Genomic DNA, 23,206 nt, shown 5'->3' with positions numbered 1-23,206 from the left:
TTAATGTTAGATTATAAATATCAGTGTGTGCAGAGACATCATGAACACTAACTGGGTTAATGTTAGATTATAAATATCAGTGTGTGCAGGGACATCATCAACACTAACTGGGTTAATGTTAGATTATAAATATCAGTGTGTGCAGGGACATCATCAACACTAACTGGATTAATGTTAGATTATAAATCTCAGTGTGCGCAGGGACACCATCAACACTAACTGGGTTAATGTTAGATTATAAATATCAGTGTGTGCAGGGACATCATCAACACTAACTGGATTAATGTTAGATTATAAATATCAGTGTGTGCAGGGACATCATCAACACTAACTGGACTAATGTTAGATTATAAATATCAGTGTGTGCAGGGACATCATCAACACTAACTAGATTAATGTTAGATTATAAATCTCAGTGTGTGCTGGGACATCATCAACACTAACTAGATTAATGTTAGATTATAAATATCAGTGTGTGCAGGGACATCATCAACACTAACTGGACTAATGTTAGATTATAAATATCAGTGTGTGCAGGGACATCATCAACTCTAACTAGATTAATGTTAGATTATAAATCTCAGTGTGTGCTAGGACATCATCAACACTCACTGGGTTAATGTTAGATTATAAATATCAGTGTGTGCAGGGACATCATCAACACTCACTGGGTTAATGTTAGATTATAAATATCAGTGTGCGCAGGGACATCATCAACACTAACTAGATTAATGTTAGATTATAAATCTCAGTGTGTGCAGGGACATCATCAACACTCACTGGATTAATGTTAGATTATAAATATCAGTGTGTGCACGGACATCATCAACACTAACTAGATTAATGTTAGATTATAAATCTCAGTGTGTGCAGGGACATCATCAACACTCACTGGATTAATGTTAGATTATAAATCTCAGTGTGTGCAGGGACATCATCAACACTAACTGGATTAATGTTAGATTATAAATATCAGTGTGTGCAGGGACATCATCAACACTCACTGGATTAATGCTAGATTATAAATATCAGTGTGTGCAGGGACATCATCAACACTCACTGGATTAATGCTAGATTATAAATATCAGTGTGTGCAGGGACATCATCAACACTCACTGGATTAATGCTAGATTATAAATATCAGTGTGTGCAGGGACATCATCAACACTAACTAGATTAATGTTAGATTATAAATCTCAGTGTGTGCAGGGACATCATCAACACTCACTGGATTAATGCTAGATTATAAATATCAGTGTGTGCAGGGACATCATCAACACTAACTAGATTAATGTTAGATTATAAATCTCAGTGTGTGCAGGGACATCATCAACACTAACTGGATTAATGTTAGATTATAAATCTCAGTGTGTGCTGGGACATCATCAACACTCACTGGATTAATGCTAGATTATAAATATCAGTGTGTGCAGGGACATCATGAACACTAACTGGATTAATGTTAGATTATAAATATCAGTGTGTGCTGGGACATCATCAACACTCACTGGATTAATGTTAGATTATAAATATCAGTGTGTGCAGGGACATCATCAACACTAACTGGGTTAATGTTAGATTATAAATATCAGTGTGTGCAGAGACATCATGAACACTAACTGGATTAATGTTAGATTATAAATATCAGAGTGTGCTGGGACATCATCAACACTAACTGGATTAATGCTAGATTATAAATCTCAGTGTGTGCAGGGACATCATCAACACTAACTGGATTAATGTTAGATTACAAATCTCAGTGTGTGCTGGGACATCATCAACACTCACTGGATTAATGCTAGATTATAAATATCAGTGTGTGCAGGGACATCATGAACACTAACTGGATTAATGTTAGATTATAAATATCAGTGTGTGCTGGGACATCATCAACACTCACTGGATTAATGTTAGATTATAAATATCAGTGTGTGCAGGGACATCATCAACACTAACTGGGTTAATGTTAGATTATAAATATCAGTGTGTGCAGGGACTTCATCAACACTCACTGGATTAATGCTAGATTATAAATATCAGTGTGTGCAGGGACATCATCAACACTAACTAGATTAATGTTAGATTATAAATATCAGTGTGTGCAGGGACATCATCAACACTAACTGGATTAATGTTAGATTATAAATCTCAGTGTGTGCAGGGACATCATCAACACTAACTAGATTAATGTTAGATTATAAATCTCAGTGTATGCAGGGACATCATCAACACTAACTAGATTAATGTTAGATTATAAATCTCAGTGTGTGCAGGGACATCATCAACACTCACTGGATTAATGTTAGATTATAAATATCAGTGTGTGCAGGGACATCATCAACACTAACTGGATTAATGTTAGATTATAAATATCAGTGTGTGCAGAGACATCATCAACACTAACTGGATTAATGTTAGATTATAAATCTCAGTGTGTGCAGGGACATCATCAACACTAACTAGATTAATGTTAGATTATAAATCTCAGTGTGTGCAGGGGCATCATCAACACTAACTGGATTAATGTTAGATTATAAATCTCAGTGTGTGCAGGGACATCATCAACACTAACTGGATTAATGTTAGATTATAAATATCAGTGTGTGCAGGGACATCATCAACACTAACTGGATTAATGTTAGATTATAAATATCAGTGTGTGCAGGGACATCATCAACACTCACTGGATTAATGCTAGATTATAAATATCAGTGTGTGCAGGGACATCATCAACACTCACTGGATTAATGCTAGATTATAAATATCAGTGTGTGCAGGGACATCATCAACACTCACTGGATTAATGCTAGATTATAAATATCAGTGTGTGCAGGGACATCATCAACACTAACTGGATTAATGTTAGATTATAAATCTCAGTGTGTGCAGGGACATCATCAACACTCACTGGATTAATGCTAGATTATAAATATCAGTGTGTGCAGGGACATCATCAACACTAACTAGATTAATGTTAGATTATAAATCTCAGTGTGTGCAGGGACATCATCAACACTAACTGGATTAATGTTAGATTATAAATCTCAGTGTGTGCTGGGACATCATCAACACTCACTGGATTAATGCTAGATTATAAATATCAGTGTGTGCAGGGACATCATGAACACTAACTGGATTAATGTTAGATTATAAATATCAGTGTGTGCTGGGACATCATCAACACTCACTGGATTAATGTTAGATTATAAATATCAGTGTGTGCAGGGACATCATCAACACTAACTGGATTAATGTTAGATTATAAATATCAGTGTGTGCTGGGACATCATCAACACTAACTGGGTTAATGTTAGATTATAAATATCAGTGTGTGCAGAGACATCATGAACACTAACTGGGTTAATGTTAGATTATAAATATCAGTGTGTGCAGGGACATCATCAACACTAACTGGGTTAATGTTAGATTATAAATATCAGTGTGTGCAGGGACATCATCAACACTAACTGGATTAATGTTAGATTATAAATCTCAGTGTGCGCAGGGACACCATCAACACTAACTGGGTTAATGTTAGATTATAAATATCAGTGTGTGCAGGGACATCATCAACACTAACTGGATTAATGTTAGATTATAAATATCAGTGTGTGCAGGGACATCATCAACACTAACTGGACTAATGTTAGATTATAAATATCAGTGTGTGCAGGGACATCATCAACACTAACTAGATTAATGTTAGATTATAAATCTCAGTGTGTGCTGGGACATCATCAACACTAACTAGATTAATGTTAGATTATAAATATCAGTGTGTGCAGGGACATCATCAACACTAACTGGACTAATGTTAGATTATAAATATCAGTGTGTGCAGGGACATCATCAACACTAACTAGATTAATGTTAGATTATAAATCTCAGTGTGTGCTGGGACATCATCAACACTCACTGGGTTAATGTTAGATTATAAATATCAGTGTGTGCAGGGACATCATCAACACTCACTGGGTTAATGTTAGATTATAAATATCAGTGTGCGCAGGGACATCATCAACACTAACTAGATTAATGTTAGATTATAAATCTCAGTGTGTGCAGGGACATCATCAACACTCACTGGATTAATGTTAGATTATAAATATCAGTGTGTGCACGGACATCATCAACACTAACTAGATTAATGTTAGATTATAAATCTCGGTGTGTGCAGGGACATCATCAACACTCACTGGATTAATGTTAGATTATAAATCTCAGTGTGTGCAGGGACATCATCAACACTAACTGGATTAATGTTAGATTATAAATATCAGTGTGTGCAGGGACATCATCAACACTCACTGGATTAATGCTAGATTATAAATATCAGTGTGTGCAGGGACATCATCAACACTCACTGGATTAATGCTAGATTATAAATATCAGTGTGTGCAGGGACATCATCAACACTCACTGGATTAATGCTAGATTATAAATATCAGTGTGTGCAGGGACATCATCAACACTAACTAGATTAATGTTAGATTATAAATCTCAGTGTGTGCAGGGACATCATCAACACTCACTGGATTAATGCTAGATTATAAATATCAGTGTGTGCAGGGACATCATCAACACTAACTAGATTAATGTTAGATAATAAATCTCAGTGTGTGCAGGGACATCATCAACACTAACTGGATTAATGTTAGATTATAAATCTCAGTGTGTGCTGGGACATCATCAACACTCACTGGATTAATGCTAGATTATAAATATCAGTGTGTGCAGGGACATCATGAACACTAACTGGATTAATGTTAGATTATAAATATCAGTGTGTGCTGGGACATCATCAACACTCACTGGATTAATGTTAGATTATAAATATCAGTGTGTGCAGGGACATCATCAACACTAACTGGGTTAATGTTAGATTATAAATATCAGTGTGTGCAGAGACATCATGAACACTAACTGGATTAATGTTAGATTATAAATATCAGAGTGTGCTGGGACATCATCAACACTAACTGGGTTAATGTTAGATTATAAATATCAGTGTGTGCAGAGACATCATGAACACTAACTGGGTTAATGTTAGATTATAAATATCAGTGTGTGCAGGGACATCATCAACACTAACTGGGTTAATGTTAGATTATAAATATCAGTGTGTGCAGGGACATCATCAACACTAACTGGATTAATGTTAGATTATAAATCTCAGTGTGCGCAGGGACACCATCAACACTAACTGGGTTAATGTTAGATTATAAATCTCAGTGTGTGCTGGGACATCATCAACACTCACTGGGTTAATGTTAGATTATAAATATCAGTGTGTGCAGGGACATCATCAACACTCACTGGGTTAATGTTAGATTATAAATATCAGTGTGCGCAGGGACATCATCAACACTAACTAGATTAATGTTAGATTATAAATCTCAGTGTGTGCAGGGACATCATCAACACTCACTGGATTAATGTTAGATTATAAATATCAGTGTGTGCACGGACATCATCAACACTAACTAGATTAATGTTAGATTATAAATCTCAGTGTGTGCAGGGACATCATCAACACTCACTGGATTAATGTTAGATTATAAATCTCAGTGTGTGCAGGGACATCATCAACACTAACTGGATTAATGTTAGATTATAAATATCAGTGTGTGCAGGGACATCATCAACACTCACTGGATTAATGCTAGATTATAAATATCAGTGTGTGCAGGGACATCATCAACACTCACTGGATTAATGCTAGATTATAAATATCAGTGTGTGCAGGGACATCATCAACACTCACTGGATTAATGCTAGATTATAAATATCAGTGTGTGCAGGGACATCATCAACACTAACTAGATTAATGTTAGATTATAAATCTCAGTGTGTGCAGGGACATCATCAACACTCACTGGATTAATGCTAGATTATAAATATCAGTGTGTGCAGGGACATCATCAACACTAACTAGATTAATGTTAGATTATAAATCTCAGTGTGTGCAGGGACATCATCAACACTAACTGGATTAATGTTAGATTATAAATCTCAGTGTGTGCTGGGACATCATCAACACTCACTGGATTAATGCTAGATTATAAATATCAGTGTGTGCAGGGACATCATGAACACTAACTGGATTAATGTTAGATTATAAATATCAGTGTGTGCTGGGACATCATCAACACTCACTGGATTAATGTTAGATTATAAATATCAGTGTGTGCAGGGACATCATCAACACTAACTGGGTTAATGTTAGATTATAAATATCAGTGTGTGCAGAGACATCATGAACACTAACTGGATTAATGTTAGATTATAAATATCAGAGTGTGGTGGGACATCATCAACACTAACTGGGTTAATGTTAGATTATAAATATCAGTGTGTGCAGAGACATCATGAACACTAACTGGGTTAATGTTAGATTATAAATATCAGTGTGTGCAGGGACATCATCAACACTAACTGGGTTAATGTTAGATTATACATATCAGTGTGTGCAGGGACATCATCAACACTAACTGGATTAATGTTAGATTATAAATCTCAGTGTGCGCAGGGACACCATCAACACTAACTGGGTTAATGTTAGATTATAAATATCAGTGTGTGCAGGGACATCATCAACACTAACTGGATTAATGTTAGATTATAAATATCAGTGTGTGCAGGGACATCATCAACACTAACTGGACTAATGTTAGATTATAAATATCAGTGTGCGCAGGGACATCATCAACACTAACTAGATTAATGTTAGATTATAAATCTCAGTGTGTGCAGGGACATCATCAACACTCACTGGATTAATATTAGATTATAAATATCAGTGTGTGCACGGACATCATCAACACTAACTAGATTAATGTTAGATTATAAATCTCAGTGTGTGCAGGGACATCATCAACACTCACTGGATTAATGTTAGATTATAAATCTCAGTGTGTGCAGGGACATCATCAACACTAACTGGATTAATGTTAGATTATAAATATCAGTGCGTGCTGGGACATCATCAACACTAACTGGATTAATGTTAGATTATAAATATCAGTGTGTGCAGGGACATCATCAACACTAACTGGATTAATGTTAGATTATAAATATCAGTGTGTGCAGGGACATCATCAACACTAACTAGATTAATGTTAGATTATAAATCTCAGTGTGTGCAGGGACATCATCAACACTAACTAGATTAATGTTAGATTATAAATCTCAGTGTGTGCAGGGACATCATCAACACTAACTGGATTAATGTTAGATTATAAATATCAGTGTGTGCAGGGACATCATCAACACTCACTGGATTAATGTTAGATTATAAATCTCAGTGTGTGCAGGGACATCATCAACACTCACTGGGTTAATGTTAGATTATAAATCTCAGTGTATGCAGGGACATCATCAACACTAACAGGATTAATGTTAGATTATAAATATCAGTGTGTGCAGGGACATCATCAACACTAACTGGGTTAATGTTAGATTATAAATATCAGTGTGTGCAGGGACATCATCAACACTAACTAGATTAATGTTAGATTATAAATATCAGTGTGTGCAGGGACATCATCAACACTCACAGGATTAATGTTAGATTATAAATCTCAGTGTGTGCAGGGACATCATCAACACTCACTGGGTTAATGTTAGATTATAAATCTCAGTGTATGCAGGGACATGAACAACACTCACTGGGTTAATGTTAGATTATAAATCTCAGTGTGTGCAGGGACATCATCAACACTAACTGGATTAATGTTAGATTATAAATATCAGTGTGTGCAGGGACATCATCAACACTAACTGGGTTAATGTTAGATTATAAATATCAGTGTGCGCAGGGACATCATCAACACTAACTGGATTAATGTTAGATTATAAATATCAGTGTGCGCAGGGACATCATCAACACTAACTGGATTAATGTTAGATTATAAATATCAGTGTGTGCTGGGACATCATCAACACTCACTGGGTTAATGTTAGATTATAAATCTCAGTGTATGCAGGGACATCAACAACACTCACTGGGTTAATGTTAGATTATAAATCTCAGTGTATGCAGGGACATCATCAACACTAACTGGATTAATGTTAGATTATAAATATCAGTGTGTGCAGGGACATCATCAACACTAACTGGGTTAATGTTAGATTATAAATATCAGTGTGCGCAGGGACATCATCAACACTAACTGGATTAATGTTAGATTATAAATATCAGTGTGCGCAGGGACATCATCAACACTCACTGGATTAATGTTAGATTATAAATATCAGTGTGTGCAGGGACATCATCAACACTAACTAGATTAATGTTAGATTATAAATATCAGTGTGTGCTGGGACATCATCAACACTAACTGGATTAATGCTAGATTATAAATATCAGTGTGTGCAGGGACATCATCAACACTCACTGGATTAATGTTAGATTATAAATCTCAGTGTGTGCAGGGACATCATCAACACTAACTAGATTAATGTTAGATTATAAATATCAGTGTGTGCAGGGACATCATCAACACTAACTAGATTAATGTTAGATTATAAATCTCAGTGTGTGCAGGGACATCATCAACACTAACTGGATTAATGTTAGATTATAAATCTCAGTGTGTGCAGGGACATCATCAACACTCACTGGATTAATGTTAGATTATAAATATCAGTGTGTGCAGGGACATCATCAACACTCACTGGATTAATGTTAGATTATAAATCTCAGTGTGGGCAGGGATATCATCAACACTAACTAGATTAATGTTAGATTATAAATATCAGTGTGTGCTGGGACATCATCAACACTCACTGAATTAATGTTAGATTATAAATCTCAGTGTGTGCAGGGACATCATCAACACTCACTGGATTAATGTTAGATTATAAATCTCAGTGTGTGCAGGGACATCATCAACACTCACTGGGTTAATGTTAGATTATAAATCTCAGTGTATGCAGGGACATCATCAACACTAACTGGATTAATGTTAGATTATAAATATCAGTGTGTGCAGGGACATCATCAACACTAACTGGGTTAATGTTAGATTATAAATATCAGTGTGTGCAGGGACACCATCAACACTAACTAGATTAATGTTAGATTATAAATATCAGTGTGTGCAGGGACATCATCAACACTAACTGGGTTAATGTTAGATTATAAATCTCAGTGTATGCAGGGACATCATCAACACTAACTGGATTAATGTTAGATTATAAATATCAGTGTGTGCAGGGACATCATCAACACTAACTGGGTTAATGTTAGATTATAAATATCAGTGTGTGCAGGGACATCATCAACACTAACTAGATTAATGTTAGATTATAAATATCAGTGTGTGCAGGGACATCATCAACACTCACTGGATTAATGTTAGATTATAAATCTCAGTGTATGCAGGGACATCATCAACACTAACTGGATTAATGTTAGATTATAAATATCAGTGTGTGCAGGGACATCATCAACACTAACTGGGTTAATGTTAGATTATAAATCTCAGTGTGTGCTGGGACATCATCAACACTCACTGGATTAATGTTAGATTATAAATATCAGTGTGTGCAGGGACATCATCAACACTAACTGGATTAATGTTAGATTATAAATATCAGTGTGTGCAGGGACATCATCAACACTAACTGGATTAATGTTAGATTATAAATATCAGTGTGTGCAGGGACATCATCAACACTAACTAGATTAATGTTAGATTATAAATCTCAGTGTGTGCAGGGACATCATCAACACTAACTGGATTAATGTTAGATTATAAATATCAGTGTGTGCAGGGACATCATCAACACTAACTGGATTAATGTTAGATTATAAATATCAGTGTGTGCAGGGACATCATCAACACTAACTAGATTAATGTTAGATTATAAATCTCAGTGTGTGCAGGGACATCATCAACACTAACTAGATTAATGTTAGATTATAAATCTCAGTGTGTGCAGGGACATCATCAACACTCACTGGATTAATGCTAGATTATAAATCTCAGTGTGCGCAGGGACATCATCAACACTAACTGGATTAATGTTAGATTATAAATATCAGTGTGTGCAGGGACATCATCAACACTCACTGGATTAATGTTAGATTATAAATATCAGTGTGTGCAGGGACATCATCAACACTAACTAGATTAATGTTAGATTATAAATCTCAGTGTGTGCAGGGACATCATCAACACTCACTGGATTAATGTTAGATTATAAATCTCAGTGTGTGCAGGGACATCATCAACACTAACTAGATTAATGTTAGATTATAAATCTCAGTGTGTGCAGGGACATCATCAACACTCACTGGATTAATGTTAGATTATAAATATCAGTGTGTGCAGGGACATCATCAACACTAACTAGATTAATGTTAGATTATAAATCTCAGTGTGTGCAGGGACATCATCAACACTAACTAGATTAATGTTAGATTATAAATCTCAGTGTGTGCAGGGACATCATCAACACTCACTGGATTAATGTTAGATTATAAATATCAGTGTGTGCAGGGACATCATCAACACTAACTAGATTAATGTTAGATTATAAATATCAGTGTGTGCAGGGACATCATCAACACTCACTGGATTAATGTTAGATTATAAATATCAGTGTGTGCAGGGACATCATCAACACTCACTGGATTAATGTTAGATTATAAATATCAGTGTGTGCAGGGACATCATCAACACTAACTAGATTAATGTTAGATTATAAATCTCAGTGTGTGCAGGGACATCATCAACACTCACTGGATTAATGCTAGATTATAAATCTCAGTGTGCGCAGGGACATCATCAACACTAACTGGATTAATGTTAGATTATAAATATCAGTGTGTGCAGGGACATCATCAACACTCACTGGATTAATGTTAGATTATAAATATCAGTGTGTGCAGGGACATCATCAACACTAACTAGATTAATGTTAGATTATAAATCTCAGTGTGTGCAGGGACATCATCAACACTAACTGGATTAATGTTAGATTATAAATATCAGTGTGTGCAGGGACATCATCAACACTAACTAGATTAATGTTAGATTATAAATCTCAGTGTGTGCAGGGACATCATCAACACTAACTAGATTAATGTTAGATTATAAATCTCAGTGTGTGCAGGGGCATCATCAACACTAACAGGATTAATGTTAGATTATAAATCTAAGTGTGTGCAGGGACATCATCAACACTAACTGGATTAATGTTAGATTATAAATATCAGTGTATGCAGGGACATCATCAACACTAACTGGATTAATGTTAGATTATAAATATCAGTGTGTGCTGGGACATCATCAACACTCACTGGGTTAATGTTAGATTATAAATATCAGTGTGTGCAGGGACATCATCAACACTAACTGGATTAATGTTAGATTATAAATATCAGTGTGTGCAGGGACATCATCAACACTAACTGGATTAATGTTAGATTATAAATATCAGTGTGTGCTGGGACATCATCAACACTCACTGGGTTAATGTTAGATTATAAATATCAGTGTGTGCAGGGACATCATCAACACTAACTGGATTAATGTTAGATTATAAATATCAGTGTGTGCTGGGACATCATCAACACTAACTAGATTAATGTTAGATTATAAATATCAGTGTGTGCAGGGACATCATCAACACTAACTGGATTAATGTTAGATTATAAATATCAGTGTGTGCTGGGACATCATCAACACTCACTGGGTTAATGTTAGATTATAAATATCAGTGTGTGCAGGGACATCATCAACACTAACTAGATTAATGTTAGATTATAAATATCAGTGTGTGCTGGGACATCATCAACACTAACTGGATTAATGTTAGATTATAAATCTCAGTGTGTGCAGGGACATCATCAACACTCACTGGATTAATGTTAGATTATAAATATCAGTGTGTGCTGGGACATCATCAACACTCACTGGGTTAATGTTAGATTATAAATATCAGTGTGTGCAGGGACATCATCAACACTAACTAGATTAATGTTAGATTATGAATCTCAGTGTGTGCAGGGACATCATCAACACTCACTGGATTAATGCTAGATTATAAATCTCAGTGTGCGCAGGGACATCATCAACACTAACTGGATTAATGTTAGATTATAAATATCAGTGTGTGCAGGGACATCATCAACACTCACTGGATTAATGCTAGATTATAAATATCAGTGTGTGCAGGGACATCATCAACACTCACTGGATTAATGCTAGATTATAAATATCAGTGTGTGCAGGGACATCATCAACAATCACTGGATTAATGCTAGATTATAAATATCAGTGTGTGCAGGGACATCATCAACACTAACTGGATTAATGTTAGATTATAAATCTCAGTGTGTGCAGGGACATCATCAACACTCACTGGATTAATGTTAGATTATAAATATCAGTGTGTGCTGGGACATCATCAACACTCACTGGATTAATGTTAGATTATAAATATCAGTGTGTGCAGGGACATCATCAACACTAACTGGGTTAATGTTAGATTATAAATATCAGTGTGTGCAGGGACATCATCAACACTAACTAGATTAATGTTAGATTATAAATATCAGTGTGTGCTGGGACATCATCAACACTAACTGGATTAATGTTAGATTATAAATATCAGTGTGTGCAGGGACATCATCAACACTAACTGGATTAATGTTAGATTATAAATCTCAGTGTGTGCAGCGACACCATCAACACTAACTGGATTAATGTTAGATTATAAATATCAGTGTGTGCAGGGACATCATCAACACTCACTGGATTAATGTTAGATTATAAATATCAGTGTGTGCAGGGACATCATCAACACTAACTGGGTTAATGTTAGATTATAAATCTCAGTGTGTGCAGGGACATCATCAACACTAACTGGATTAATGCTAGATTATAAATATCAGTGTGTGCTGGGACATCATCAACACTAACTGGATTAATGTTAGATTATAAATCTCAATGTGCGCAGGGACATCATCAACACTCACTGGATTAATGCTAGATTATAAATATCAGTGTGTGCTGGGACATCATCAACACTAACTGGATTAATGTTAGATTATAAATCTCAATGTGTGCAGGGACATCATCAACACTCACTGGATTAATGTTAGATTATAAATATCAGTGTGTGCCGGGACATCATCAACACTCACTGGGTTAATGTTAGATTATAAATCTCAGTGTGTGCTGGAACATCATCAACACTCACTGGATTAATGTTAGATTATAAATATCAGTGTGTGCAGGGACATCATCAACACTAACTGGGTTAATGTTAGATTATAAATCTCAGTGTGTGCAGGGACATCATCAACACTCACTGGGTTAATGTTAGATTATAAATCTCAGTGTGTGCTGGGACATCATCAACACTCACTGGATTAATGTTAGATTATAAATATCAGTGTGTGCAGGGACATCATCAACACTAACTGGGTTAATGTTAGATTATAAATCTCAGTGTGTGCAGGGACATCATCAACACTAACTGGGTTAATGTTAGATTATAAATATCAGTGTGTGCAGGGACACCATCAACACTAACTGGATTAATGTTAGATTATAAATATCAGTGTGTGCAGGGACATCATCAACACTAACTGGATTAATGTTAGATTATAAATTTCAGTGTGTGCAGGGACATCATCAACACTAACTGGATTAATGTTAGATTATAAATATCAGTGTGTGCAGGGACATCATCAACACTCACTGGATTAATGTTAGATTATAAATATCAGTGTGTGCAGGGACATCATCAACACTAACTGGATTAATGTTAGATTATAAATATCAGTGTGTGCAGGGACATCATCAACACTAACTGGATTAATGTTAGATTATAAATATCAGTGTGTGCAGGGACATCATCAACACTAACTGGGTTAATGTTAGATTATAAATATCAGTGTGTGCAGGGACATCATCAACACTAACTAGATTAATGTTAGATTATAAATATCAGTGTGTGCAGGGACATCATCAACACTAACTGGGTTAATGTTAGATTATAAATCTCAGTGTGCGCAGGGACATCATCAACACTAACTGGGTTAATGTTAGATTATAAATATCAGTGTGTGCAGGGACATCATCAACACTAACTGGATTAATGTTAGATTATAAATATCAGTGTGTGCAGGGACATCATCAACACTAACTGGGTTAATGTTAGATTATAAATATCAGTGTGTGCAGGGACATCATCAACACTAACTAGATTAATGTTAGATTATAAATCTCAGTGTGTGCAGGGACATCATCAACACTAACTAGATTAATGTTAGATTATAAATCTCAGTGTGTGCAGGGACATCATCAACACTAACTAGATTAATGTTAGATTATAAATCTCAGTGTGTGCAGGGACATCATCAACACTCACTGGATTAATGTTAGATTATAAATATCAGTGTGTGCAGGGACATCATCAACACTCACTGGATTAATGTTAGATTATAAATATCAGTGTGTGCTGGGACATCATCAACACTCACTGGATTAATGTTAGATTATAAATATCAGTGTGTCCTGGGACATCATCAACACTCACTGGATTAATGTTAGATTATAAATATCAGTGTGTGATGGGACATCATCAACACTCACTGGATTAATGCTAGATTATAAATATCAGTGTGTGCAGGGACATCATCAACACTAACTGGATTAATGTTAGATTATAAATATCAGTGTATGCTGGGACATCATCAACACTAACTGGATTAATGTTAGATTATAAATATCAGTGTGTGCTGGGACATCATCAACACTAACTGGATCAATGCTAGATTATAAATATCAGTGTGTGCTGGGACATCATCAACACTCACTGGATTAATGTTAGATTATAAATATCAGTGTGTGCAGGGACATCATCAACACTAACTGGATTAATGTTAGATTATAAATATCAGTGTGTGCTGGGACATCATCAACACTAACTGGATTAATGTTAGATTATAAATATCAGTGTGTGCTGGGACATCATCAACACTCACTGGATTAATGTTAGATTATAAATATCAGTGTGTGCTGGGACATCATCAACACTAACTGGATTAATGCTAGATTATAAATATCAGTGTGTGCAGGGACATCATCAACACTCACTGGATTAATGTTAGATTATAAATATCAGTGTGTGCTGGGACATCATCAACACTATCTGGATTAATGTTAGATTATAAATATCAGTGTGTGCTGGGACATCATCAACACTAACTGGATTAATGCTAGATTATAAATATCAGTGTGTGCAGGGACATCATCAACACTCACTGGATTAATGTTAGATTATAAATATCAGTGTGTGCTGGGACATCATCAACACTCACTGGATTAATGCTAGATTATAAATATCAGTGTGTGCTGGGACATCATCAACACTATCTGGATTAATGTTAGATTATAAATATCAGTGTGTGCTGGGACATCATCAACACTAACTGGATTAATGCTAGATTATAAATATCAGTGTGTGCTGGGACATCATCAACACTATCTGGATTAATGTTAGATTATAAATATAAGTGTGTGCTGGGACATCATCAACACTAACTGGATTAATGTTAGATTATAAATATCAGTGTGTGCTGGGACATCATCAACACTATCTGGATTAATGTTAGATTATAAATATCAGTGTGTGCAGGGACATCATCAACACTAACTGGATTAATGTTAGATTATAAATATCAGTGTGTGCAGGGACATCATCAACACTAACTGGGTTAATGTTAGATTATAAATCTCAGTGTGTGCAGGGACATCATGAACACTAACTGGGTTAATGTTAGATTATAAATATCAGTGTGTGCAGGGACATCATCAACACTAACTGGATTAATGTTAGATTATAAATATCAGTGTGTGCAGGGACATCATCAACACTGACTGGGTTAATGTTAGATTATAAATATCAGTGTGTGCAGGGACATCATCAACACTAACTGGATTAATGTTAGATTATAAATATCAGTGTGTGCAGGGACATCATCAACACTAACTGGATTAATGTTAGATTATAAATCTCAGTGTGTGCTGGGACATCATCAACACTAACTGGATTAATGTTAGATTATAAATCTCAGTGTGTGCAGGGACATCATCAACACTCACTGGATTAATGTTAGATTATAAATATCAGTGTGTGCAGGGACATCATCAACACCAACTGGGTTAATGTTAGATTATAAATCTCAGTGTGCGCAGGGACACCATCAACACTCACTGGATTAATGTTAGATTATAAATATCAGTGTGTGCAGGGACATCATCAACACTAACTGGATTAATGTTAGATTATAAATATCAGTGTGTGCTGGGACATCATCAACACTAACTGGGTTAATGTTAGATTATAAATCTCAGTGTGTGCAGGGACATCATCAACACTAACTGGATTAATGTTAGATTATAAATATCAGTGTGTGCAGGGACATCATCAACACTCACTGGATTAATGTTAGATTATAAATATCAGTGTGTGCAGGGACATCATCAACACTCACTAGATTAATGTTAGATTATAAATATCAGTGTGCGCAGGGACATCATCAACACTAACTGGGTTAATGTTAGATTATAAATATCAGTGTGTGCAGGGACATCATCAACACTAACTGGATTAATGTTAGATTATAAATATCAGTGTGCGCAGGGACATCATCAACACTCACTGGATTAATGTTAGATTATAAATCTCAGTGTGTGCAGGGACACCATCAACACTCACTGGATTAATGTTAGATTATAAATCTCAGTGTGTGCAGGGACACCATCAACACTCACTGGATTAATGTTAGATTATAAATATCAGTGTGTGCAGGGACACCATCAACACTCACTGGGTTAATGTTAGATTATAAATCTCAGTGTGTTCAGGGACATCATCAACACTAACTAGATTAATGTTAGATTATAAATATCAGTGTGTGCAGGGACATCATCAACACTAACTGGATTAATGTTAGATTATAAATATCAGTGTGTGCAGGGACACCATCAACACTCACTGGATTAATGTTAGATTATAAATATCAGTGTGCGCAGGGACATCATCAACACTCACTGGATTAATGTTAGATTATAAATATCAGTGTGTGCAGGGACACCATCAACACTCACTGGATTAATGTTAGATTATAAATATCAGTGTGTGCAGGGACATCATCAACACTAACTGGATTAATGTTAGATTATAAATATCAGTGTGTGCAGGGACACCATCAACACTCACTGGATTAATGTTAGATTATAAATATCAGTGTGTGCAGGGACATCATCAACACTAACTGGATTAATGTTAGATTATAAATCTCAGTGTGTGCAGGGACACCATCAACACTAACTGGATTAATGCTAGATTATAAATATCAGTGTGTGCAGGGACATCATCAACACTAACTGGATTAATGTTAGATTATAAATATCAGTGTGTGCAGGGACACCATCAACACTCACTGGATTAATGTTAGATTATAAATATCAGTGTGTGCAGGGACATCATCAACACTAACTGGGTTAATGTTAGATTATAAATATCAGTGTGTGCAGGGACACCATCAACACTAACTGGATTAATGCTAGATTATAAATATCAGTGTGTGCAGGGACATCATCAACACTCACTGGATTAATGTTAGATTATAAATATCAGTGTGTGCAGGGACATCATCAACACTCACTAGATTAATGTTAGATTATAAATATCAGTGTGTGCAGGGACACCATCAACACTAACTGGATTAATGCTAGATTATAAATATCAGTGTGTGCAGGGACATCATCAACACTCACTGGATTAATGTTAGATTATAAATCTCAGTGTGTGCAGGGACATCATCAACACTCACTGGATTAATGTTAGATTATAAATATCAGTGTGTGCAGGGACATCATCAACACTAACTGGATTAATGTTAGATTATAAATCTCAGTGTGTGCAGGGACACCATCAACACTAACTGGATTAATGCTAGATTATAAATATCAGTGTGTGCAGGGACATCATCAACACTAACTGGATTAATGTTAGATTATAAATATCAGTGTGTGCAGGGACACCATCAACACTCACTGGATTAATGTTAGATTATAAATATCAGTGTGTGCAGGGACACCATCAACACTAACTAGATTAATGTTAGATTATAAATATCAGTGTGTGCAGGGACATCATCAACACTAACTGGATTAATGTTAGATTATAAATATCAGTGTGTGCAGGGACACCATCAACACTCACTGGATTAATGTTAGATTATAAATATCAGTGTGTGCAGGGACATCATCAACACTAACTGGATTAATGTTAGATTATAAATATCAGTGTGTGCAGGGACATCATCAACACTAACTGGATTAATGTTAGATTATAAATCTCAGTGTGTGCAGGGACACCATCAACACTAACTGGATTAATGCTAGATTATAAATATCAGTGTGTGCAGGGACATCATCAACACTAACTGGATTAATGTTAGATTATAAATATCAGTGTGTGCAGGGACACCATCAACACTCACTGGATTAATGTTAGATTATAAATATCAGTGTGTGCAGGGACATCATCAACACTAACTGGATTAATGTTAGATTATAAATCTCAGTGTGTGCAGGGACATCATCAACACTAACTGGATTAATGTTAGATTATAAATATCAGTGTGTGCTGGGAAATCATCAACACTAACTGGATTAATGTTAGATTATAAATATCAGTGTGCGCAGGGACATCATCAACACTAACTGGATTAATGTTAGATTATAAATATCAGTGTGTGCTGGGACATCATCAACACTCACTGGATTAATGTTAGATTATAAATATCAGTGTGTGCTGGGACATCATCAACAGTAACTGGATTAATGCTAGATTATAAATGTCAGTGTGTGCAGGGACATCATCAACACTCACTGGATTAATGTTAGATTATAAATGTCAGTGTGTGCAGGGACATCATCAACACTAACTGGATTAATGCTAGATTATAAATGTCAGTGTGTGCAGGGACATCATCAACACTAACTGGATTAATGCTAGATTATAAATGTCAGTGTGTGCAGGGACATCATCAACACTCACTGGATTAATGTTAGATTATAAATATCAGTGTGTGCTGGGACATCATCAACACTATCTGTATTAATGTTAGATTATAAATATCAGTGTGTGCTGGGACATCATCAACACTCACTGGGTTAATGTTAGATTATAAATATCAGTGTGTGCAGGGACATCATCAACACTCACTGGATTAATGTTAGATTATAAATATCAGTGTGTGCTGGGACATCATCAACACTCACTGGATTAATGCTAGATTATAAATATCAGTGTGTGCTGGGACATCATCAACACTATCTGGATTAATGTTAGATTATAAATATCAGTGTGTGCTGGGATATCATCAACACTAACTGGATTAATGCTAGATTATAAATATAAGTGTGTGCTGGGACATCATCAACACTAACTGGATTAATGTTAGATTATAAATATCAGTGTGTGCTGGGACATCATCAACACTATCTGGATTAATGTTAGATTATAAATATCAGTGTGTGCAGGGACATCATCAACACTAACTGGATTAATGTTAGATTATAAATCTCAGTGTGTGCAGGGACATCATCAACACTAACTGGATTAATGTTAGATTATAAATCTCAGTGTGTGCTGGGACATCATCAACACTCACTGGATTAATGTTAGATTATAAATATCAGTGTGTGCAGGGACACCATCAACACTCACTGGATTAATGTTAGATTATAAATATCAGTGTGTGCAGGGACATCATCAACACTCACTGGATTAATGTTAGATTATAAATCTCAGTGTGTGCAGGGACATCATCAACACTCACTGGATTAATGTTAGATTATAAATATCAGTGTGTGCTGGGACATCATCAACACTCACTGGATTAATGTTAGATTATAAATATCAGTGTGTGCAGGGACATCATCAACACTCACTGGATTAATGTTAGATTATAAATATCAGTGTGTGCTGGGACATCATCAACACTCACTGGATTAATGCTAGATTATAAATATCAGTGTGTGCAGGGACATCATCAACACTAATTGGATTAATTTTAGATTATAAATATCAGTGTGTGCAGGGACATCATCAACACTAACTGGATTAATGTTAGATTATAAATCTCAGTGTGTGCAAAGACATCATCAACACTAACTGGATTAATGTTAGATTATAAATATCAGTGTGTGCTGGGACATCATCAACACTAACTGGATTGATGTTAGATTATAAATATCAGTGTGTGCAGGGACATCATCAACACTCACTGGGTTAATGTTAGATTATAAATATCAGTGTGTGCAGGGACATCATCAACACTAACTGGATTAATGTTAGATTATAAATATCAGTGTGTGCACGGACATCATCAACACTAACTGGATTAATGTTAGATTATAAATATCAGTGTGTGCAGGGACATCATCAACACTAACTGGATTAATGTTAGATTATAAATCTCAGTGTGTGCAGGGACATCATCAACACTAACTGGATTAATGCTAGATTATAAATCTCAGTGTGTGCAGGGACATCATCAACACTAACTGGATTAATGTTAGATTATAAATCTCAGTGTGTGCAGGGACATCATCAACACTAACTGGATTAATGCTAGATTATAAATATCAGTGTGTGCAGGGACATCATCAACACTAACTGGATTAATGTTAGATAATAAATCTCAGTGTGTGCTGGGACATCATCAACACTAACTGGATTAATGTTAGATTATAAATATCAGTGTGTGCAGGGACATCATCAACACTAACTGGATTAATGTTAGATTATAAATATCAGTGTGTGCAGGGACACCATCAACACTCACTGGATTAATGTTAGATTATAAATATCAGTGTGTGCTGGGACATCATCAACACTAACTGGGTTAATGTTAGATTATAAATCTCAGTGTGTGCAGGGACACCATCAACACTAACTGGGTTAATGTTAGATTATAAATATCAGTGTGTGCAGGGACATCATCAACACTCACTGGATTAATGTTAGATTATAAATCTCAGTGTGTGCAGGGACATCATCAACACTAACTGGATTAATGTTAGATTATAAATCTCAGTGTGTGCAGGGACACCATCAACACTAACTAGATTAATGTTAGATTATAAATCTCAGTGTGTGCAGGGACATCATCAACACTAACTGGGTTAATGTTAGATTATAAATATCAGTGTGTGCTGGGACATCATCAACACTAACTGGGTTAATGTTAGATTATAAATATCAGTGTGTGCTGGGACATCATCAACACTCACTGGGTTAATTTTAGATTATAAATATCAGTGTGTGCAGGGACATCATCAACACTCACTGGATTAATGTTAGATTATAAATATCAGTGTGTGCAGGGACATCATCAACACTCACTGGATTAATGTTAGATTATAAATCTCAGTGTGTGCAGGGACACCATCAACACACACTGGATTAATGTTAGATTATAAATATCAGTGTGTGCAGGGACACCATCAACACTCACTGGATTAATGTTAGATTATAAATATCAGTGTGTGCAGGGACATCATCAACACTCACTGGATTAATGTTAGATTATAAATCTCAGTGTGTGCAGGGACACCATCAACACTCACTGGATTAATGTTAGATTATAAATATCAGTGTGTGCAGGGACACCATCAACACTCACTGGATTAATGTTAGATTATAAATCTCAGTGTGTGCTGGGACATCATCAACACTCACTGGGTTACTGTTAGATTATAAATATCAGTGTGTGCAGGGACATCATCAACACTCACTGGGTTAATGTTAGATTATAAATCTCAGTGTGTGCAGGGACACCATCAACACTCACTGGATTAATGTTAGATTATAAATCTCTGTGTGTGCTGGGACATCATCAACACTAACTGGGTTAATGTTAGATTATAAATATCAGTGTGTGCAGGGACATCATCAACACTCACTGGATTAATGTTAGATTATAAATCTCAGTGTGTGCTGGGACATCATCAACACTAACTAGATTAATGTTAGATTATAAATCTCAGTGTGTGCAGGGACATCATCAACACTCACTGGGTTAATGTTAGATTATAAATCTCAGTGTGTGCTGGGACATCATCAACACTCACTGGGTTAATGTTAGATTATAAATCTCAGTGTGTGCAGGGACATCATCAACACTAACTGGATTAATGTTAGATTATAAATATCAGTGTGTGCAGGGACATCATCAACACTAACTGGATTAATGTTAGATTATAAATCTCAGTGTGTGCAGGGACATCATCAACACTCACTGGGTTAATGTTAGATTATAAATCTCAGTGTGTGCTGGGACATCATCAACACTCACTGGGTTAATGTTAGATTATAAATCTCAGTGTGTGCAGGGACATCATCAACACTAACTGGATTAATGTTAGATTATAAATATCAGTGTGTGCAGGGACATCATCAACACTCACTGGATTAATGTTAGATTATAAATATCAGTGTGTGCAGGGACATCATCAACACTAACTGGGTTAATGTTAGATTATAAATATCAGTGTGTGCTGGGACATCATCAACACTCACTGGGTTAATTTTAGATTATAAATATCAGTGTGTGCAGGGACATCATCAACACTCACTGGGTTAATGTTAGATTATAAATCTCACCGTGTGCAGGGACATCATCAACACTCACTGGATTAATGTTAGATTATAAATATCAGTGCGTGCAGGGACATCATCAACACTCACTGGGTTAATGTTAGATTATAAATCTCAGTGTGTGCTGGGACATCATCAACACTCACTGGGTTAATGTTAGATTATAAATCTCAGTGTGTGCAGGGACATCATCAACACTAACTGGATTAATGTTAGATTATAAATATCAGTGTGTGCAGGGACATCATCAACACTAACTGGATTAATGTTAGATTATAAATCTCAGTGTGTGCAGGGACATCATCAACACTCACTGGGTTAATGTTAGATTATAAATCTCAGTGTGTGCTGGGACATCATCAACACTCACTGGGTTAATGTTAGATTATAAATCTCAGTGTGTGCAGGGACATCATCAACACTAACTGGATTAATGTTAGATTATAAATATCAGTGTGTGCAGGGACATCATCAACACTCACTGGATTAATGTTAGATTATAAATATC

The sequence above is a fragment of the Scyliorhinus torazame genome, chromosome 12 (genome assembly GCF_047496885.1).
Source record: "Scyliorhinus torazame isolate Kashiwa2021f chromosome 12, sScyTor2.1, whole genome shotgun sequence".
Lineage (NCBI taxonomy): Eukaryota > Metazoa > Chordata > Chondrichthyes > Carcharhiniformes > Scyliorhinidae > Scyliorhinus > Scyliorhinus torazame.
This window is presented reverse-complemented; position numbering follows the sequence as displayed.